Raw genomic sequence first — 23,945 nt, 5'->3', positions numbered from 1 at the left:
CAGCCATGATGGTATTGTGTTCTTCTTTTTATTGTGGTGTGTTTACAGTTCTTTCAGTGGACAGCTTCAAGGCAGAAGCAGAGTGAGCCATTCTTGCTTGCACTGTAATGGTTTTTGTTATAAGTAAGAGAAGATAATTTAATACTTCTGAAAATAGTGTAAGAAGTGTATTTGTTGAAAGTAAGACCCTCTGCGTGGGGCTTCAGGACTTTGATGGGGAACCAAAAACTAGATTTGGGCTTTCCATTCAACGGCAGAAAGTGAGGTAAGTGCTTAAAGTATTCGAAATTTAGGTAGCTAACAACATTTCAGATTTTACTGGAGATGGCACTGTGTTAAAGGCGGCAGTTTATGTAGCCTGAAAGATGCAGATTTTATAAACAAACCAATTGATAACATTAATGAATGAACAGTTTGGGCTCGCTTGTCCATTATAATTCATTGGTTTATACCCATGTAAATGTGTCTTTTCTGTATAAAATTAATGTGAAAATGAAAAATCAAGGGCAGTATGTTTCTTCTGTACTGTGGCATAACAAAAGCCAAGTATAATTCTTTCTTTGCATGCTTTGTCGTTGAGATTCCTTTTTTTTTTTCTGGTATGCCTTCAGCTTTTTCTTGCTTTTTTGATGAAACCAGGCAAAAAGAACACTTTTTCAGTGTTAGTTTTCTGAATTCTTGTAAGGGCACATGCTAGTGAGAGAGTAATTGTCTAGCTAAATTAACTGCTGAAAGTTCAGTAGTTATGGGAAAAATATTTGGAATAAATATATTTATTTTTAAATATAGACTCACAGACTGGTTGAGGTTGAAAAGAACCCTTGGAAATTGTCCAACCCATTCAAGTGTCTATTGGAGTAGGTTGCTTAGGATCTTGTTCTTGAGTATCTCCAAGGATGGTGACTCCTCAGCCTTTTCGGACTACCTATTCCAGTGTTGAATCACCCTTCAGTAAAAATGTTTTGTCTTGTGTTTAAGTAGAATTTCCTGTATTTCAATTTGTGCCTGTTCCCTGTTCTCCCATTTAGCACCACTGAGAAGACTCTGGCTTTGTATTTATACACATTGGGATAAGATTCCACTGAGCCTTTTCCTCTCCAGGCTAAAAAATCCCAGTTCTCTCAGGGGCTCCGCATATAACAGATGCTCCAACCCCTTAGTCATCTTCCTAACCTTATGCTGGACTACAATATCTGACTTGTACTGGGGAGTCCAAAACTGCACAGTACCCCAAATGTGGCATCAAAAATCAAATACATATTCAGTAAAGATGCTATGTTACAAGCATTAGCTTCCCTCAATAAATATTACTTTATCTGAAAATTTTAAATTAGCTGAAAAAAATATTCTCTACTTTTTCATTAAAGTTGCAGTAATAAATGGTTATGGTCTTCTCACTGCCTGCGATCTGAATCTGGATTTTACTTACTTTCAGATGGAAGAATGAATAACGGGTGGTTTGCAGTGTATGAATATAATGGATGCATACACCAAGGGTGTGGAGTTCGTGTTCGTGAGTGCAGTAACTGGATGTGACATTAGATAGTGATGATGGGAAGAGAGTGCTGCAGATTCCTCTGCTTTTACAGGAATGCCACTCCTCTGTAGCATCTCTCTATGACATTGTGGTACATCCTTTTCCCCACCTCCAAATGAAATTGTCCAGGCAAACCAATCTAACTACTCAAGTTAACTTTGTGAACCATTCAGATGACTTTTGCTCCTCGGCTCCTGCGGATGTCAATTTTCACTTTGATTTCTCATCTTCTGTTGCATCATACTAATTCCTCCATTTCTATGAGGCTTTTTGTTTTCTTTTCCTAGCCCTTTTCCTCTTCTTTGTAACAACAGTTTCTGGTGCTTCTGCCACTTTATCGACCTAGTGGCTATCAAAACAAAATCTGGGTTGTTGAACATGAGAGTGCTTGTCTCTCCATTCTTGAATGTTGACACAGGAAAGTCAACATCAAAGTTTTAAGACAGATCTTTGGAGTTTCAGGTGACTCTGGCATTCATTAGTAACAATCGTTCTACTCATGCATCTTTTGCATACTAATAGGACATTCTCCTGTGTAGGATCTGGAAGCATTGTTAGAATTTTTTTCTAGCTCAATTTCCAATCTGGTATAGCAACTGAAAGCTGTGTTTGGATTGCGGAGTTATCCTGGGTTGTTATTACAAGCAAAAGCTTTTTGATTACAGTCTGTGATAGGTTAACACTGCTTTCCAGCTTTCCAGTTCAGCGTCTAGAATATTTAAATTCACTCTATATTTTCTCAAAATAACACAATGCTACTCTCTTAAATAAATGATTTTCAGCTACCAACTGGAGTGTACTTTATTCTCTAGGTGTTTTTACTGATGATTGCAGAAACCATGTGAATGGGGTGAGTTTATGACAGCAGGTGGTCTCTGCTGGTGCTACTGAGTTTGATCTGTGATAACTGGAGTGGTATGGTCTAGGCTTATTTGACTTTCATTGCTTTTAGGTAATTTTATGGGGTGGTTTTAAGGGTCGATAAAGCTGTGGCATTTGGAAAAAAAATATCCTGTGTATGGACACAGTGTCTGGTAATTTATGTAATTTATTAAGGCTGTGTTATACAAGCATACACACCTCTGCTGAAGTAATAACATTAGCTTCTTGAAATCAAAGTACAGTTACATTGGTGAACTTGTAAGGCTTACAGAAAACTGATGTTTGACCGAACTGGGAGGTTTATGCTGAGGCAAGAGAAGCAGGAGGTTGTGATTGTTAGTTTTTGTTGCTACCTGTTGACAGTTGATTTGGATGTGCGTGTTTTTCGGATGGTGGTTATTTGATATTGTCTATTAAAAAGAAGTCATAGAATTTGAATGATTGGGTTGTAAGCACTTTAAATGATGTGCAAACACTTTAATTAATTATTTCATTAGCTGTCCTAAATCTTAGCATGCAGAGTATTTGCTGATGTGATTCAGTGTAACCATCAAGGTGTTTGACTAAGCTGAGACTTTAAATTGACTTGATGAGTATCATGGAAAGCACAGCGTACTACAAAGATACATGAAAATATATAGCTGCACAGCCCTCCCCCCCCAAAACCCAAGGCAATCTATTGCTATGCGTAGTAATCTTTAGAGTAAGGAGGGAGGGAGGGAGGGGTGGAGGGATGGATGAGTTGCATAACAAAAAGTCATAATACTTCAGGTGGTAAGGATGCTGACCTAGGAAAAAATGGACTGCAGAGGAGTGAGAACTTCTTATTTAGTACAGACTTACATAGACTGTTTCTTTCTTCAAATTAAAACAGCAACAAGAAAGAAAATGATACACTGAAAATACTCAGTTAAGTCTATTAGAAAGGTTTAAGCTAAAGCTTAAATAATAGGCTAAAACTGAAGATACTATAATACAATTAGAACACTGGCTTGAATGACTTTTTTCTCCCTATTTCTAGGGGACTGTACACTGAATAAACTTAATTTGACTTTGATAGAGCTGTGCCATTTTGTATTAACCGGGAGTGCCAATCATTCTGGGGGTTTGAGATGTGTGTGTGACGTTAGTGTCTGATTCATGTGATTAATGGACTTAATTTCAGGAGAACTTAGAACCCCAATACTTGTATAGACAGTAATGTGTATGAATTGCAATGACAAGGTTCCAATTCTTTTATTTATGGTTTAAGTTCATTGCATACTGAAGAATTATAGTCCAAGATTGATTAAAGCTAGATATACATGGGAATTTTATGTTTAATGTTAGGTAGCTTTTGGAAATGTCTTTTAAAAATCTTTAAAAATGTGTTATAAAATCATGAAAGTCCTTAAAAGGACTTTTAAAATCTTCTGTTTACTACTCAATCTTCTCTGTTTGTTGCAAGACTGTAAGTATTACAGGTAGTATCCTAGTAGAAAACCTGACTATCTTAATGAGTGGCTGCTGTATACTGTTTCTAGGAGCTGAATGCTTGGCTAGCATTGTGAATCTGTACTTCAAGTTTCTTACAAATTTTGAAAAAAATCAGCTCTGTCAAAGTTTATTCAGTGTACACCTTAGAAATAGGGGCCACTTTTAAAATACTTTGAACAGAATATTAAATGTACCTAGTCAGTTATTTTCTCTGTAATTTGGTAGTCTGTGGCAAACTTATATCTGGTTTAGAATATAAATTATTTGAGATTGAATTTTAGCAGATTTTATTCAAACAAGAGCATAAAATAAAATACTAAAAGAAAAAGTTAATAATTAACCATCTGGATGAATTCTTTCTTTGGGAAAAATGTAAACAACCTTGACTTCATGCTTTGTATTATGGAGTCAGGTGTAGTTAATAATAATCTATTATGAAAAGAAGGAAGAACTTACATTTCTGTAGATCTTGTGGATCATTTGCTAAATGTGAAGGAAGCTTCTGTTTAGTTTCCCCCACTTCTGACAGTAACATATCATGATATAGCATTAATGTCCTGGTATTATGTGACAGCTTTTCAAATTATTTTTGTTTCTTTTATAGCTACCTTTTAAAAGAGTGGGAAGGCTCAGAGGGAATTTGGAACATTATTGAGCCTTAATTTTCTAAAAATCAAGTCCTTGTTTTAGTAATTTATACAGGCATGTAATTCTTGCATGTTCATTTACTATTTCTCAGCTTAATTTATTAATCAAGAATGAGGCATTTTTGTTATCAATGTGGATTACAGATATGATATGTCCTCCTCCTTCTGTGCATGGTTTCTTGTACGTAATGAAACAAAGTTGTCTGTTACATAAATGCTAATGTACTGCAATTAAATCTTGATCAAGTGCCTTATATGATAATTAAATGTCTATTTTGAACAGATTAAATTGTTTCCTTTCCTTTTGTACACTAACTACAGTCTTTCAACACTTCAGTACAATTTTTCATTGAGGATCTTCTTGTTAGACTTTGGGGGTCTCTATGGCAAGAGGACAAGATGTTAGTATCTTGCTTTCTTCTGACAGAGCACTATCAAGGTTTAAGGTTTTCTTCTGGTGAAAAAGATGTTCTTGGAGTCTTCACGTTCTTCCTACTGCAGACTGTCATGTAATACAGACACAGAAAGTATAGTCCAATTATTTTTTTTTTGTGAATGAAAACTGTTTAATCTAGGCAAAAAAAACCCAACAGGCAAAGAAATGAACAGTGACAATAAAATTTTGTTAAAATTTTAGTGGTAGTACAGATGAGGAGGAGATTTATCACAAAGTCTTTTCCTCTTAGCAGTACCCTTTCACTGATTTCCTTCTGCTTCTGATTTTTGTATGGCATTTAGTTGAGATGCAAAATATATGTATGATAAATGAGCATCCACAGAGCTTTGTGGTCTTGGGGGTAGACTACTTGCAGATCTTGTTGGTCGCCTATGACATAGACATGCACTTTACATAATTTTCTCAGTTCATGCATGTGTGGCATCCTCCTTTGTTTTAGGAAGCACATCTTGTTTCTATCTCTATAGAAACAGGTTTCTCTGAAGGGATGGTTTTCATTGAGGACATCAAAGGGCAACAAATTACCTTAGTGCTTTCTGAACCACAACTGAGGAATAATGAAACTGTAAAAGATCTGTAGAGACTCACAGGCCAAGTAGGAGATAGTGGTGTGTCCTTTGTATCATTGCAGTGTGTACATTATCAGGAAAGAAATCTTGAAAATGAATAGTTTACTTTCCTAATTGAGAAGGCAAACGTGTTGCATTGTTTTCATCAAGAATTTAACAATTTCCCTTTTAGAAAGGTTCTGTGGTGTTATTCTCCAAGGAATATGTCCTGGATGAATGCTGACACAGTGTTATCTTGATTTGCAGACTGCTCTTGGACCTTTGCTGCTCATCCTTTCCTTGTGTAACAAGACTGGTAATTTTCACTGGAAGTGTGAAGAAAATGATAACTATGGAAAGTAGGAATAAGAATTATTTGTGATTTTTTTTTTATTTCTTGGTCAAACTTCAGGATGTCACAGGAGCTGATACCATTGACATAGAATGAAGAACTTGGAGAAAATGCAGGAAGAGGGAAAGGAAGAAAAGGGAGAGATGCTGATGGTGAAGGAAGGCAGATGGTGGGGTAAAAAAGCTTTGCCTCACAGTTTTGTGAGTTAGAAAAGGAAAATTAAATTGGAGCAAAAGACATTCCAGCCTTAAACTCAGTTTATATTATCTGAAATACCATGACTTTTCTGTGTGGTGGTCTATGTTTTTATTTAAGTATAGATGACTGGAAAGAGCAAACTATGTCTCTGAATCTGGCACCCTCCTGTTGGAGGCAGATCACATATTTCATTGTGAGTTTACCACGCTCCATTTTAAACGTTATCAGTTTCTTTTGTTATTCTCTTATTCTCTACTTCCTATTATTTTATAACAATTAATGTAACAACTTGGAATCTTTTAATTTTTTTTTTATATTTTTTTTAAGCCCCCAGGTTTTTTTTTGCCAGTGTTGCCACTCAGCTCAGGTAGATCTTGAATATTTCCCCTGCTTGTACTTGTGTTGGTACATTAGTAAAGAAAGTCCTACTCCTTTTATTAATTTGATAGACTGTCCCTTTGATGAAACAGAGAGCTTTTCTATGTCTATTTTGATTGAGTTAATCTTCATAGAAATGTGTACAATACTGTAGGTGAGGTCTCACCAGAACGTCACTGAGTGTGGCCTATCTTTATTGAAACTGTCTGGTTTTTTTACATCCTGAAGTTGCATTTCCGTTTTGGTGTCAGATTGGCAGCTGACAGCCATGCTGTGATTACCTTGTGCATGGAGTGTACACAGGTCTATGAATTAATGAACTTCCAGTCGGTATAACAAAACTATTTAGTTTGTTCTCATGGTTATAATCTTGCATATCACACAATGGGAGTTTTATTCCACTCCAAAGTGTCTGTAAGATTTACTTCATACCCTGTGTATTGCCTCCTAGCTCTGCTTGATCAGCAGGTTTCCTCAGAGCACTTAGAACATTTTTGACAGGGTAATTAATAAAAATATTGTATGACAAAAGACACAGTCTGGTTAAGGAGTTTGATTGCTGTTTCCTCCTGACCCAAAACTGCTGCTTTCTGTGCATCTAGAAAACCAGGAAACTATAAAGTAATCAGCAATCAATCAAAGGTGGCTTTTCAAGCAGTGTATACTTAAATTGTGGAACATATTGCTAATATACGTTATGAAGAATATGAGTTTTCCTTTATTGAAGATGATAGCGGACAAAGTTAATGAGAGGGAGCTTTCTAAATGCACAGAAAAGCCTAGAAACCAACTAGATGTGTAGAATGAAGCACATGTCTTAGAGAAAACCCTGGGCCTCAGGTGGTTATAGTCTGGGAGGGTGCTTAAGGAGACTATTCATTGCAATCTTTAAGCAGCTGTTTTTGATCACTGTTGGAGACAAGATGATAGGCTAAATAAAGTCTTGATCTCATCCAGCATGGCCATTTTTATGCAGTTTCATTGTCATAGCTTAGCCTATTTTATTTACTGTCTTTATTCCATTCTTACAGGCATTTCCAAAGTTAAGGGATTTCATTTTGGGTTGATCAGCCTGTAGCTGCCATTCTTCCATTTAGATATAAATATAAATGTAATATAATACTTTTTCTCCACCACCTGGTGTCTCATTTGACTGTCAAGATTAAAAAGTCTTGCTACTGGCCCTGGAGGTAACTGCCAGCATTTCTAGAGCAGCACAGCTGAGGTCATCCCATGCTGCTAACCTCAGTGCATTAAGTTTCTGGGCTTTCACTTCTGTCGCTGATGCTTGGAGTTTGGTTTCCATTGTACATCTTGCTGCTGAATGGGCATAACTGATATTCAGTGTAGGAATAAAATAGTTTAACCAGCACTCTTGAAAGCTAATCCAAATAAAAATTTGAAGGCTGCCAGTATACTGGTAACCATATCCCTTACTCTTCTTCAGGAAAACTGAAGAATCTTTCGGTACGTGCAGTTGCAAAGTCTAATTCAGGTTGTTAATTATCTCTTTAAAAATAAATTCTTCCTTACAGTTATTATTTTAATGAAGTTTTGGTGGTCTGTTGATTTCTGTGTGCTCTTTGAGGTACTTTCTCACCAAATTAGTTCTGCAAGTGAAGGGCTGAGAGACTTCTGATTGATTTTTTTACTTTTACCTGAATAAATTGTAGTCCTTCTCTGTATCCAGATTCATGAGCTTCTCAGTTAACCTTGCTAGTAAGTCCCTTGTATTCTGTCAACATCTGTTTTTTTTAAATTCAAGACCTAGTTCTGTTTGTTTATTTATTTTTTTTATTTTAAACTGTGTTACTCTACTCTCCTTATAGGCAGATCCCATCATTGCTTTTTCTACAGGGCCTGAAAGGTCTGAAATGGTATAATTTCTTACTGAAACAGTGACTAGTTGAGAAGGATGTTTCTGGTTTCAGCCTCAGGAATGCTTCTGTATTACCGTTAATGATAGCAAAGTTGCATATGTATTACTGGGTGTACTTGAGCTAGGAGAAGATCGGAAGTGCAAATGCCAGCAAATGAGTGGTTTACTGGACAATGAAGTAGATTCTGCGAGTTTAGTTGGTCCTATAGGTTTGTAGACAAGTAGTAACCAAATAGTTTTGTGGAACTAGTTACAACACTGTAGTGTTATTAAATTATTCTTACAATAATTTAAATGGCAGAATTTGAGACTACAAAGACATGAGCTGAAAAAGGCAAAACGCAAAGTGAAGGAAACTGATGTTGGTCTTCAGAGTCTGAGTAATGTCTGTGTGGTCTGGCAAGGAAATCTGAAATGTCAGGAATACAACTTCAGCAGGAATTTTCACTGAAATTTATCCTTGCTATTCTTTACCCTTGCTAATCTTAGTTTTATTTTTTATTCCACCTCCTGGAAAAGCTTCCTTTTAGTCACCTTAAATTACATTACTTTCATGAAGGTGTATGTCCACTGTGTCTTTTCCCCCGTGGCAGTCTCCTGTTGTTATTGATAGACTTAAGCATGTTTCTGTTTCTTTGGGGGTTTTTGTTGTTAATATTTTATTCCTTGAATGTTAGAACATCATAGTATTTTTGTGTTGTGCTTGGTTCAGATCATATATTCTCGTTCTGTTTTTTTCTCTGCCTGTTTTCTCAGATCATGATTATTTTCCACACATATTTCAAAATATCTTTTCCTCTTCTTCTCTGTTACTATGTCTTAAAGGAAACGAAGGCTTATGTATATTATTAAATTCTGTCCTTGCTCTAAGAAAAAGTGATGCCTCTAATTAACTACCTTAGGTGTCCTGGCCTGTTTTGTCGTGTGCGAACCCCCTAATTCTCTCAGCAGTTGAGTGAACTTTCTCAATGTTTCCTGTCTTCCTTCAGGGTTAGGTTTTGTCCTTTGTGAAGCCGTGGCCATGGAGTACACCCTGCTGGAACTGGAGAGTTGTCTCTAGCAGATTTTTCCCCCTCCCCTCTCTCCAGTCAGTAGATTTCTGGTGAGGCTCTGGGAAATGTTGTATCAGGATACCCAATTAAAAGCAAGAGCAATGGCAGCTGAAGATAGCAATTTAAGTGCTGTTCTTTTATGAGTGAGTGACATGAAGCATTTGTCTTTGCATGTTGTTACAAACCTCCTCTTATCGGTGAAGTAAAATAATGTCTGAAGGACTAACTTGCTATAGCATGCTATATGTTAAAGTAAAAGGATCACGGTCCAAAATGACTGGGTACATTTTCAAAGGCATAAAATGCCATTCTGAAGAGTTTACTTGGTTTTATTCAACTAATTTTCCTTTGGTTTGCTTTGCAGACAAACATAATGTTACAGATTGTGTAACACATCACTGGCTTGCCAGGTGGTTCCCATTATAAAATACCATCTTCAGTAGTTTGAAACTTTTTTGTTAAGGCTAAATAGTTCAGACAGAAAATGTCAATGCTGAGTTCTGCATCATGGTGGTATTATTGTTTTAAAAAACTTTATTTTAGACTAACTGGTTGACCTACTTCAGAGCAATAAGCGTAGGAAAACGTCATTGTTTTGATCATGTTTGCCATCTTCATGCTTGAAAGCTTTTTTTCTGCCTTTCTTTTCTCTGCTTTTGCAAAGGAGTCTAGTGTTTGCTGTAGTTGTTGGTTTTTTTATCATGAAAGCCTGTATGACATGACCAGTGGATGTAGATGCCCCAAATGAACTGCTGTAACAAGTCTGATTCCAGGACTCCAACTTATGAGTCTTTCTTCTTTTTTCTTCTTCCCTAAGTAAACTATGCCACTCTGCTGAGGTAACTTGGTGGAGAGATGAATACCTGAAATGAAAGGTGAAGGTTAAATAGCAGGTGGAACGTAAACTCAGGTGAGGATGCTGCCGTGCACATAAACTGCATGCACAAATTTACCTTTGCATAAGGAGAGGTTGGCAGAGGGGGATGGGAAAGTGACCGTAAATAAAAAACAGATATGATGATAAGGCTGTGATCAGAGATGTGCTCTGGGAAGAAGATGCCAGGTTTGAGAGTTTCGAGAGAATATGTCCTGAGGTCCCTTTTCTTCAGAGTGCTGGGTGAAGTCTCCCAGGGTCTTGGACTCTCTTGCAGCTTCATCTCTAATTGTGTGAAACCCTCTAGTAAATGGTCCATTGCTCCTTCAGATCTTTCATGTCGTAGTTGTCAATTATCTTGTTTCTTTGTGTGCTAGTGGTCTTACAGTGATCTACATGAGTCAACCATCAGTATAGTGCCAAATGATGGAACTGATCTTTTCCGCTGTTTCGGTTTGCTTTTAAATTAGGAGATGCAACAAACTTAGGGTGTGTATTCTTAAAATGTTTTCTGTATTTGTTTTGGTGCAGTTTTCAGTGTCATTCCCAGAATGGTTTTATGTGAGACTCTGACTTGCTTAGAGTATGTTATGATGGTTCATACTTGCTATATAATTAGCTGTGTGATACTATGTCGTTACAATTGTTCGGTGTGGTAGCCCATGTGTTATACATAGCATGATGTTCAGAGCTTTTCTGAATTAAGAACTGATTTTTGTGGTAAGTGTCATTATTGTCCTGGAAAGTCTCATAAATGTTTAATGAATTTATTTTCATAATACATTTATGAGGTGAGGGGGTATTATCTCCAGTTTGCAGATACAAGACTGGAGGGTGCCCAATGCTATACAGTAGAAACCTCATTTTTCAGTGTATCAAGGACTTCATAGCTCCACTATTAAACTCTAGCTGTAATAGGTTTATCTTTGGCAAATCAGAACTAAGTATTTCAGGTCAGAAAATAAGGATTATACATGCAAGGTATTTTGACAGCAGTGGTTTCCTCTGGTATCACCTAGCCATGTGGCAGAGGCATAGTTAGAATCAGGGTATTATTGAAACTCATTTGTTGAATTAGCTGCTGGATCATCTCTGCCTTCAGCCCCCTGTCTTTTTTTTTTAAGTCTCTGTTGCTTTTATACCTTCCAACACAGTATTCTAGGGCTCTTTTACCAAATCAAATTGGTATAGCCTCAGGCCAGCTTGTCCTTTTCCATTCAGTCAGGTGAGACTTAAGTTAAAAGTACTGTACAATCCAAGTCTGGACCATATAGTATATTTGCTAGGGGCTCTAACGGAAATTTTAGGGGCTATTTTGCCCCAGTAGCCCTAATTTTTACCCTAATTTTTAGTCTTTAGACTTTAGTAGAAAGGGCACTAAATGGATGCAAACTTTGCGTTAATTTATGTGGTCCAGGAAAACTGAAACATATGTATGGAAACGAACATCTAAAACCAAATCCCTGACTGAAATGAGGCTGCTAAAAATGGTAAGTTCTGAGATGGTTTATGCATAATGAATCAACAGCTAGCTGAAATTAACTAACTGAATTATAAAGTGTAACAGCATGTCTATCTGTTAACTGTTTTCAGCTGTGCTATCAAAATTTGCATGCATTAAAGGAGAAAATACCACCAAAAAGCTGAGTGGTTTTGGGAGGAGGTTTCAGCCTTGTATTTTCATTATTCTGTTTTTCTCAGTATCTCTTTTGCAGAACCATTTGCAGCAGGATATTCTAACAGTCGTGTAGTGCTCACTGATCACAAAGGTGTCAAGTATACACATCTAGCTATTTAAAAGGTATTTCAGGATTTGTGGAGTCAATATTTCTTCTTATGATTAGAATCATAGAATCGTCTAGGTTGGAAGGGACCTTAAAGATCATCTGGTCCAACCATCAACCTAACTCTGACAAAAAAATAAATAAGAAATAAGCAATAAAAAAATCACTAAACCGTATTCTTGAGGACCATGTCAACCTGTCTTTTGAACACCTCCAGGGATGGTGCCTCAACCACTTCCCTGGGCAGCCTATTGCAATGCTGGATAACCCTTTCTATGAAGAAATGTTTCCTAATACCCAATCTAAACCTCCCCTGGTGCAGCTTGAGGCCATTTCCCCTTTCACTGAATTTCACTGAATTTCACTGAATTTCTAGAGTTGGAAGGGACCATAGAGATCATCTAGTCCAGCTCCCCTGCCGAAGCAGGATTGCCTAGAGCTTGTCAGAGCACGTTACTCAGGACTGCATCCAGGCGGGTTTTGAAAATCTCCAAGGAAGGGGACTCCACAACCTCCCAGGGCAGCCTGTTCCAGGGCTCTGTCACCCTCACCGTGAAGAAGTTTCTCCTCATATTTGAGTGGAACCTCTTATGTTCCAACTTGTGCCCGTTGCCCCTCGTCCTCTCGGTGGGAACCACTGAAAAGAGTCTGGCTCCCTCCTCCTTCAACCCTCCCTTGAGATACTTGTAGGCGTTGATAAGGTCTCCCCTCAGCCTTCTCTTCTCCAGACTAAAGAGTCCCAGCTCTCTCAGTCTCTCCTCATAAGGGAGATGCTCCAATCCTTGAATCATCTTTGTAGCCCTACGCTGGACTCTTTCTAGTAGTTCCCTGTCCCTCTTGAACTGGGGAGCCCAGAACTGGACACAGTACTCCAGTTGTGGCCTCACCAGTGCAGAGTAGAGGGGGAGAATGACTTCCCTTGACCTGCTGGCTACACTCTTCCCTATACAACCCAAGATACCATTGGCCTTCCTGGCCGCAAGAGCACACTGTTTACTCATTGTCATTTTACTGTCCACCAGGACCCCTAGATCTTTCTCTTCAGTAGTTGCCTCTAGCGGGTCCACCCCTAACCTATACTGGTACCTGACATTTTTCTTCCCCAGGTGCAGGACCCTACACTTTTCCCTGTTGAACCTCATGAGGTTCTTCTTTGCCCAGCCCTCCAGCCTGTCCAAGTCTCGCTGGATGGCAGCACAGCCCTCCGGGGTGTCAGCCACTCCTCCCAGTTTGGTATCATCAGCAAACTTGCTGAGGATACACTCTGTCCCCTCGTCCAGGTCACTGATGAATATATTAAACAGCACGGGTCCAAGTATTGACCCCTGGGGGACTCCACTGGTTACAGGCTTCCAACTTGAACCTGCTCCATTAATAATTACCCTTTGGGTCCTGTCACACAGCCAGTTCTCAATCCACCTCACTGTCCCCTCATCCAGCCCATACTGCCTCAGTTTCCCAATGAGGATGTTATGGGAGACAGTGTCAAAAGCCTTGCTGAAGTCAAGGTAGATGACATCTGCTGCCCTCCCCTCATCCAACCAACCGGTTATGGCATCATAGAAGGCTATCAGATTGGTCATACATGATTTACCCTTGGTAAACCCGTGTTGCCCACTTCCAATAACCCCCCACTCTTCAACTTGTTTGGAGATGACATCTAGTATGAGTCTCTCCATCACCTTCCCAGGGACAGAGGTGAGACTAACTGGTCTGTAGTTCCCAGGGTCCTCCTTCTTGCCCTTTTTGAAGACTGGAGTGATGTTGGCCTTCCTCCAGTCCTCAGGCACCTCTCCTGTTCTCCACGACTTCTCAAAGATGATCGAGAGTGGTCCAGCGATAACGTCTGCCAGCTCCCTCAGCACTCGTGGGTGCAACCCATCAGGCCCCATGGACTTATGAATGTCCAGTTTGGCCAAGTGGTCCCGAACCTGGCCCTCCTCTACTAGAGGAAAAATTTCCTCTCTCCATACCATCCCCCTTGCCTCTAAGGCCACAGATTCATGAGGGGTAGTCCTAACAGTGAAGACTGAAGAAAAGAAGGCATTCAGCAACTCTGCTTTCTCCGTGTCTTCCACTACTAGGGTGCCCACCTCATCCATCAGTGGGCCCACATTATCCCTAACCTTTCTCTTGCTGTTAACATACTGAAAAAACCCCTTTTTGTTATTGTTAATATTGGTGGCCAAGATGAGCTCCACTTGAGCCTTGGCCCTTCTAATTTTCCCCCTGCATATCCTCACCGCTTCATGGTATTTCTCCTTATCTGCCAGGCCCTTTTTCCAGAGATTATAAGCCTTCTTTTTGTTCCTGAGTTCCAGCCGAAGCTCTCTATTTAGCCAGGCTGGTCTTCTTCCCTTCCTGCTTGATTTTAGGGACTTGGGAATAGCTTTATCTTGCGCCTTTAAGAGTGCCTCCTTGAAGAATGACCAGCTTTCCTGGGCACCCTTGCCCTCGAGGACCATCTCCCAAGGGACCCCTTGTCCTATCTCCTGTGACTTGGGATTGATTAAAGGAACTGTAAACATTAATTTTAAATTTAAATTAGATTATATGAAATATTACTTTCTCTCATTCAGTCTAGATTTCTGTAAATCTCCTGGTTTAAATTTCAGTTCCTGTTTTATCTTTTTGCTCAAAGGTAATCTAAATTATTTTCATTTAAAAATTAGTTACGCATTTGAAGGAATGTGCACTCTTTTTACCATGCTAGCTTGATCAATAATCACCTTTAAAGATATGAAACTCAGAGTCTTTTATTCCCTAACTTTCAGAAGAAAGTTGTTGTTGTTTTTTGGTTTTTGTTTGTTTGTTTAAAGGAAATCAAGAAAGAAAGTGGAATTTGCTTGCTTTTCATTAAAATATGGACTGTGAAAATAGACTGCTTACATTTTTTCGCTGGAATTTTAATTAAAGCCATCAAGGAACTAGGGTAGATGCTTTTTAAAATTGTAAATTGAAATCCATAAAAACCTAAGCATATTGCGAAAAGAAAGGTCTTCCTATAGGTGAACTATGCAATACACTCTACTTTGTTTCCGTGGCACATTTAACTTTCTTGTAGTGTACTTTTCATGTTGTAAAAGGACGCTGAAAATTAAGATAGGAATCTTTTACAGTACTCACTCTTTCTATCTCTGGTGTTCCCTTATTTTTTTCACTGGATATTGTTAGCATTTTATTTTTTCTTATAAAGGCAATACAGCCTCTGGCATAACACACCATTAGGGGAGACACTGTTCAGCTATGGCTCCAAAATGTTTTTCATTCCTGAACTGTGTTGCAGCATAAACCCGAAGTCAGTGATGTATTTAGTTTCACATATGTTGAAAGGCTCATCACAACTTGGAGAGTCAGAAGAGGGGAATTTTTTTGACGTTTTTGTTATATTTAGAGGTGACAAATTGCTAGGTTACATGTAGCTAAAATTATGCCCAAGTCAGCAGTTGAAACTGAAAGAAGTTGATACTGGGCTTTTGTTGATTTTTATGTATAGCTCGTGTGGTTTTAGGTTAAGACATTTTAAGCAAAAAAGAGGCACAATTTTTATTTGAGTATACTGCTATCTGTTCTGTATGTACACCCATATACAAGTACAGTCTCTTACCTGTTTTTTTGTTGGGTTTTTTGTTTGTTTTGTTTTGTTTTGCTTTGTTTTTGATGTGGTTTCTTGTAGTCAGTTGTCTAGATGCGATTGCGACAGTGTTGAAGGTCTGGTATATTTACGGCCCATTTGTCAGCTTTCTTGCTGAAGTCTCCTTGTCCTTCCACTGAATGTGCATCTGTTCAGGTGCTAGAAAGACCACCTTTGTAGAGTCAATAGCTGAATGAGAATTAGTTTTAAATTCAATGGGAATTGGGGATTATTGTTGCAGCAAACATCCAAACAAGCCCTGGTTCACGCTTTAAACTTGGACCGCAGTAAATTCTTTTTGAAAACCATTTGAACATCTGAAATTGATTTTAGATTTGAAACGAAACCCCAAAGTTAATTATTTTTCCTTGGTTGACCTAGTTGTAAGTTTTATTACAAGTATAGTGCACCTGGAAATACCTCCTGACAAAGGATTTTGAAAATGAAATGCTGTGTAACATTATAGCCTAAACTTAACTTCACATCTGTGCACTTGGTTTGACTGTATTTCCCTGACCTCACCAGGGTGTTGTAAAAATAACTGCACTGAAGACTGTAAAATGCCTATATATTATGGTAATAGGGACCACGTAAGTACCCAAGATAGATGGATAGACAGATAGCATTAGTGCATTAGAGGGTTCCTTGAGAACACTAACCAGATTAAGTGCCAGTGTTCTTCTATGTAGCAATGTTAATTGCCAATTTTTGGCAGTTGCACAGGTGCTAATTACTTTTTAATAGAACCAATGGAAGAAAATTTTCCACTAAGCTTTTATGGATAATTATTGCCATTTTTTTTCTTCCAGGAGTCTGAAAGTTTGCTCTTACAGCATCCGTCAGATCTGTCTTCCAGATAAATAGTAGCATTACCGCACGTGCAAGACTGTATTCTGTAGCTTTATACCATCACTGTCTGCTTTTTAAATGATACCATTTAGAACCTGCTCCCTCACTGAACAGAGAGTTTATACAAATAACACATTAACACATTGCTTTGTCTTGTTCGAATGCATCGTGTTTCTACACAGTGTGTTACTGAACAGACACATCTGTAGGGATTGTCCACTGTACTCAGAGCTTTTGGAATGAAGCCTCACGACCGTGCTGAATAAATATACAAGAGTGCTAGGATTTAAATGCACTGAATCTGCCAGTGACTGTTTCTAAAGGTTTCCAGGATTTACTTGTTCTGTGGCTCACTCTCTCATTATGTATTCATGTTGTGCTTAAAATAAAAAGAAGAAATTGCTGTATGAATGGTCTCAGAAAGACAAGATCTGTGTAAGATAATAAACTTTAAATCATGTTAAAAGATGAGTGTGTCATTGCAGTTGGACTGAAACGATATTGGCATCCTCTGACATCACCCTTCTGTTGAGAGTTTGTTACAGTTCATTGGCATTTTAATGTAACGCTCATCTTTCATAATACTTCATAAACCAATATGCCATGTCTTCTCTGTGGTAATGAGTTAGGCTGAACACTAATGTTTTTGGCTGCAAACCCCACTGTGGCTTCAGTATTTCCCATTGGCTACAGGGTAAAATATCAGGTCTTCATCTGTAGAAGATTCCTTGATGGACAAGACCTGCAGATTTAAAAAGAGAGTAAGAGTTTGTATTGCTCAAATTATGGTGGTTTATGAGAATGGCCTTAAGATAACAGTGATAGGTAAAAAAAAGAGTGTTTTGGTGGGCTATGGGCAAACTATCCCATCTATTGGGACTGATGCAGAGTTCACTCAGATGTATGTGGGTCCTACATTCACTCTTGTGCTGCATTTGACTCTCAAATATGCCTTGGATAAGCCTGATCCTTTTTGAAACATTACCAGAATTCAGACAAAACTTTTTCATCCTTTTCTTCTTGAAATGTTTACTGGAATAATTATCTAACCACTAGTAAAAAAAATGATAAAAATTGAGGGAGAAAATGGTTGTATTTTGCTTGTTATTTGTAAGGATTTTGTTCTTAATGTTATGTTATATGTAATAATTTCAACCTGTACAACTAAAGTTATAAATTACATCATGATATGAAATGATGATTACGGAGCAAGAAACCTGTGTTTTAATTTAAAAAATAATTTAAACATCAGCAATTGCTAAACCTGGTTGAAGCAATGTTTGCTTAGAGAGCCATTAAAAAGATCTTTTTAGTGTTTGTATGTGTATAAGGATAATGTGTTTATAATGTGGTATATGCTCATTCTCTATCTCTAGAGTCATTCACTTGATTTGCATTAATTGCTCTCCACTGCTTCTTTCTCCTTTCTTTATGCTTGTCATTTTAAAAACTGAAATAAAATAAAATAAAATCACTCTTACCCCTCACCATATCACTTTTCCCTTCCAAGCCATCTCTTTCCACTGTCCTTGCGACTTGGTGATGGAGTAGTCAGTATCACAAACCTTGCTTAGAATGCTTCATATGGCATTGTCACATGTTTTAAGAGGTTTAAAATTGCAGCCCCTTATGATTTTAATCATGATGAAAAATCTTGTTGTTCTCCTGAAACCTAAGTAAATAAAACTGCAAGTTATAAAGTTTGTTGCTTTTTCTGAACTCTTTTCAAGAATGATGATATTTTAATCAGCTTGTATTGAAGCATTTTATTTGTTTTGTAACTTAGTAATTTATACAGGCATAGACAAGTAAATAGATAAGAAGGGGCAGAAGCAGCACTGGGAGAAGAGGCTTCCAGGGGAAGGAGAATGCTAACAATTGGAATAGATGGGGGATGGCAGAAACATCATCTGTGTGAAGTTACCCTCAGCATTGCATGTAACTAAATTGTCTGGTTCCCTCATCTCCTAGTGGTGGAAACTATTACAGGTGGTTCAAGAACATCATATAAGTAACCTGTGCAAGACTGGTAGGAAGATGATTAAATCTAAAAAGTTCCATTTTCCAGGGCTGGGAAAACATGAAACATGGAGTGGGAAATAACAAACACCTATCAAAACAGGTAGATGGAAGAAATCCAAGTAACACTGAGGACAAGGAATGACACTCCTTGTAAGTTACTCTACATCTTACAAGAACTTAATCCAGAACTCCCATTAATACCTGGCTGTTGGGCTACATGGATAGCACAGAGACCAATAATGGGATTGGCTTTTCTCATAACTCATAATTCATGAACAGAATTTTGCAGAATGCTGATGCATATAGAAATTCATTCATCAGAACAAAATCCTGATCATTGTCTGCAGTTGGATGTAGTCCAAGACACTCCCTTCAGTTCCAGGGTCTCAATTTGTGGACCTCATTAAATGTTAGAGCCATCTTCCTGTACATTTCCAGATCTCCTGAAGTCCACTGTTCTGCTGTTTTCTCTTTCAGTGTGTGGGGAGGAGGAATACACCAGGAAGTTTGCTGTATGTACTTCCTTTTTAAGACTTTAGATGTTGATTTGTACACACAGGATTTTGTGATGGGGGTGTGGAAAAAAACTTCATAAGGAAAACTTTATGAAGTTCAACAAGGGCAAGTGTAGGGTGCTGCATCTGGGAAGGAATAACCCCATGCATAATAATCTCACACATCAGTACAGGTTGGGGGCTGACCTGCTGGAAAGCAGCTCTGCAGAGAGAGACCTGGGAGCCCTGGTGCACAACGGGATGACCATGAGCCAGTATTGTGCCCTTGCGGCCAAAAAGGCCAATGGCATCCTGGGGTCCATTTAAAAGAGCGTGGCCAGCAGGTCAAGGGAGGTTATCCTGCCCCTCTGCTCTGCCCTGGTGAGGGCACATCTGCAGCACTGTGTCCAGTTCTGGGCTCCCCAATTCAAGAAGGACAGGGAACTGCTGCAGAGGGTACAGCAAAGGGCTACGAGATTATTAGGGGACTAGAACATTTCTCTTATGAGGAAAGGCTGAGGGACTTGGGTCATTTTAGTGTGGAGATGAGAAGACTGAAGGGGGATCTTATTGATGCTTATAAATACTTAAAGGATGGGAGGCAGGAGCATGGGGCCAGCCTTTTATCAGTGGTGCCTGATATGCTCATTCTCTATCTCTAGAGTCATTCACTTGATTTGCATTAATTGCTCTCCACTGCTTCTTTCTCCTTTCTTTATGCTTGTCATTTTAAAAACTGAAATAAAATAAAATAAAATCACTCTTACCCCTCACCATATCACTTTTCCCTTCCAAGCCATCTCTTTCCACTGTCCTTGCGACTTGGTGATGGAGTAGTCAGTATCACAAACCTTGCTTAGAATGCTTCATATGGCATTGTCACATGTTTTAAGAGGTTTAAAATTGCAGCCCCTTATGATTTTAATCATGATGAAAAATCTTGTTGTTCTCCTGAAACCTAAGTAAATAAAACTGCAAGTTATAAAGTTTGTTGCTTTTTCTGAACTCTTTTCAAGAATGATGATATTTTAATCAGCTTGTATTGAAGCATTTTATTTGTTTTGTAACTTAGTAATTTATACAGGCATAGACAAGTAAATAGATAAGAAGGGGCAGAAGCAGCACTGGGAGAAGAGGCTTCCAGGGGAAGGAGAATGCTAACAATTGGAATAGATGGGGGATGGCAGAAACATCATCTGTGTGAAGTTACCCTCAGCATTGCATGTAACTAAATTGTCTGGTTCCCTCATCTCCTAGTGGTGGAAACTATTACAGGTGGTTCAAGAACATCATATAAGTAACCTGTGCAAGACTGGTAGGAAGATGATTAAATCTAAAAAGTTCCATTTTCCAGGGCTGGGAAAACATGAAACATGGAGTGGGAAATAACAAACACCTATCAAAACAGGTAGATGGAAGAAATCCAAGTAACACTGAGGACAAGGAATGACACTCCTTGTAAGTTACTCTACATCTTACAAGAACTTAATCCAGAACTCCCATTAATACCTGGCTGTTGGGCTACATGGATAGCACAGAGACCAATAATGGGATTGGCTTTTCTCATAACTCATAATTCATGAACAGAATTTTGCAGAATGCTGATGCATATAGAAATTCATTCATCAGAACAAAATCCTGATCATTGTCTGCAGTTGGATGTAGTCCAAGACACTCCCTTCAGTTCCAGGGTCTCAATTTGTGGACCTCATTAAATGTTAGAGCCATCTTCCTGTACATTTCCAGATCTCCTGAAGTCCACTGTTCTGCTGTTTTCTCTTTCAGTGTGTGGGGAGGAGGAATACACCAGGAAGTTTGCTGTATGTACTTCCTTTTTAAGACTTTAGATGTTGATTTGTACACACAGGATTTTGTGATGGGGGTGTGGAAAAAAACTTCATAAGGAAAACTTTATGAAGTTCAACAAGGGCAAGTGTAGGGTGCTGCATCTGGGAAGGAATAACCCCATGCATAATAATCTCACACATCAGTACAGGTTGGGGGCTGACCTGCTGGAAAGCAGCTCTGCAGAGAGAGACCTGGGAGCCCTGGTGCACAACGGGATGACCATGAGCCAGTATTGTGCCCTTGCGGCCAAAAAGGCCAATGGCATCCTGGGGTCCATTTAAAAGAGCGTGGCCAGCAGGTCAAGGGAGGTTATCCTGCCCCTCTGCTCTGCCCTGGTGAGGGCACATCTGCAGCACTGTGTCCAGTTCTGGGCTCCCCAATTCAAGAAGGACAGGGAACTGCTGCAGAGGGTACAGCAAAGGGCTACGAGATTATTAGGGGACTAGAACATTTCTCTTATGAGGAAAGGCTGAGGGACTTGGGTCATTTTAGTGTGGAGATGAGAAGACTGAAGGGGGATCTTATTGATGCTTATAAATACTTAAAGGATGGGAGGCAGGAGCATGGGGCCAGCCTTTTATCAGTGGTGCCTGGTGACAGGACAAGACGTAATGGGCACAAACGTGAACATAGGAAGTTCCATCTAAACCTGAGGAGGAACTGCTTTACTTTGAAGGTGGCAGAGCACTGGAACAGGCTGGAGAGGTGGTGGAGTCTCCATCTCTGGAGACATTCAAAACCCACCTGGACACCATCCTGTGCAATCTGCTTTAGGTGAACCTGCTCTGGCAGGGGAGTTGGACTAGATGATCTCCAGAGGTCCCTTCCAACTGCTATCATTCTGTGATTCTGTGAAAACAGGATTCTCTTCTACAGTAAGAAAGATTGGTCATGCAGAAGCATCTTAATTATGTACCATAGCCCCCACTATTTCAGAAATTAGTTTGTCTTTCATTTGAAGCTGGTTTCAAAGACATTCTTAGTTCAAATTAAGATAAGAAATAGCTTATGTATTAATAAGCTAGCAGGAGTGATTTCTTACAGTGGTAAAATGCTGCAGTTTGTCATACATAGAATTTTAAGCTTATAGGTAAAATCAAAATAAGGACAGTGGGTATGACACTAGTGGGAAACCATTGACACAGTTTCCTAAATCTAAATCTAAAAGATGACTAGACCCGTCCACCCTAGGAAAGGCTAAATAGGTGTTACTAAGTCTAAGGAAAGTCTAATGGTGGTGCTAGAATTGGCTGGATTTCTGCTAATAGAGACTTCATTCTCCTTTTCTTTATTAGTATAAATTTATTATGTATAAATCTGCCTTGTATTTTTTTAATTATAATTTCAAGTAATTTGGGGAGAAAATAATTTAAAATGTCATCCTGTTTTGCAGTCAGAACTCATCTTTGAGGGTGCAAAATCTGTGTTTCTCTGTTTGGTTTTGATGATAACCAGAAGTTTTATAAAGAGGTATTTACTTGTGGACTGTTCTTTGAGACCCTTAATTAGATTTAATCTTCCTAATTTTATCTCATCAGATGCTGAATAAGTTTGTCTCTAGTGACCACTTAATTTCCTGGATGATTTAGGGTTTATTCTTACTCTTTTTGGCTCTAGCCTGAGATAAGATTTTTTTAATGCCAGTTCAGTTTTAAGGGAATACTAAAATTGCTTCAGTCCATGGGCTGCAGTTTTTCAAGAACTGCTCCAGCTTGAGTCCTTGCCATGGGTTACAGTCCACAAACAGACTGCTTCAGCATGGGTCCCCCATGGGTCACAGGTCCTGCCAGAAAACCTGCATGGTGTTCTTCACAGGCTGCAGGGTGGATATCTGCTCTGGTATCTGCGAGGAGAGGCCACCCCACAGCCCCCTGCCAGCACCTGGGCACCTGCACCCAACACACAAGTCTTGTTCCAGAAAGTAAATGGAGTGTGCAACAGAAATGGAGTACACTTGTGATTAATAGGTGACTTTTTAAGTAGGAAACCCAAATGCTGAAGGCAAGATGCAGTGCAAAGTCCTTGTCATAGCCCAGGAAACATGTCACTCTATTCTAGAGTGAGACTTTTAAGTTCCACTGGTGACTTTGGAATAAGTAAAGCTGTAAGATTTTGTGCGTAAGGATTCCCTTTTTATGTGCAAAAAAAAAAGAATAAATTTGAATCAGGTCTTATCAATGAGATGCTTATGTTTGCATTATGATAGTGTATTTTGAATGTAATTCATAGCAATGCAGAGGTGGTGGGATCTTTCATTTGCTTTTGGTTTTTGATGGAAGGCCTCCTAGGTCAGTAGCTGAATAGTGCAGGTTTGATGTGTCATCAGCCTGCTATGTTGATACCTGGCAGTTTCCTTCTTGGTGTGATTCAGGTGTTTTTCCCTGCCCCCTTCAACTCTATCAGCGTTATAGCAAACTTGAACATTTTTCCCTAAATAGTTTCTTTCTTGAAATTTGATATAATGATAAATGATTTGTTGATTAAAATGTTAACAATGCTCTCCCTTTTTTTTTTTTTTTTTTTAAAATTCACAGTGTGTTAGACATCTTCAATGTTATGCCAGTTTCAGGTCCAAGAGGGCATTTGGTTTTAGGTTGCCGTAGGTAAGAGGTAGGTTTGGGTGAATGATTTGTTGCAGCTTCTGAGGGACATTTCAGGTCTCCTTGTGGGAGCAATTTGTGGTTCTTAAAACTCAGTAAGAGCAGTGAATTGTCAATGCGTGTGATGGCATCTACCCTGGGAGCTAAGAGACTTCGTTAGGGCATGAAGCTTATTCTGACTTCCCTGAAATGTAATCTGGTCTCCAGAGATGGAAGATTGTGGTTATTAGTACAAAACTACTATTTTAACAGGTCTGATAATAACAAGCTGTTAAAGTGAACATCCTGAACAATATCCTATTCACAGTCTTTATAAGAAAAGACCTGAGAGCTTACAAAGAAAGAGAAGCAATATTAAATCAGTCATGCCACACCTGTTTTCAGGATAGCCATTTTAAAATTATTTTTGTGACCCAAAGTGAATTTGTTTGGTA

General features: G+C 38.8%; 1 protein-coding gene across 3 annotated transcripts in view; it reads left to right on the top strand.

Annotated features, from left to right (window-relative positions):
* PRR16 (proline rich 16) overlaps positions 1–23,945 on the top strand; it is a 187,134-nt gene that overhangs the window by 7,930 nt on the left and 155,259 nt on the right. Inside the window, exon 2 of one of the 3 annotated variants that reach the window (XM_014953457.1) lies at positions 10,224–10,316. The exons of the other annotated variants lie outside the window; for them this stretch is intronic. The gene's annotated coding sequence lies outside the window, so the exon portion shown is untranslated. The remainder of the gene's footprint in view (positions 1–10,223; positions 10,317–23,945) is intronic. 3 annotated transcript variants of the gene reach the window in all.

The sequence above is a fragment of the Calidris pugnax genome, unplaced genomic scaffold (genome assembly GCF_001431845.1).
Source record: "Calidris pugnax isolate Ruff unplaced genomic scaffold, ASM143184v1 scaffold209, whole genome shotgun sequence".
Taxonomy (NCBI): domain Eukaryota; kingdom Metazoa; phylum Chordata; class Aves; order Charadriiformes; family Scolopacidae; genus Calidris; species Calidris pugnax.
Note: the sequence above shows the minus strand (reverse complement) of the source record. Positions and strands in the feature narration are given on the sequence as shown.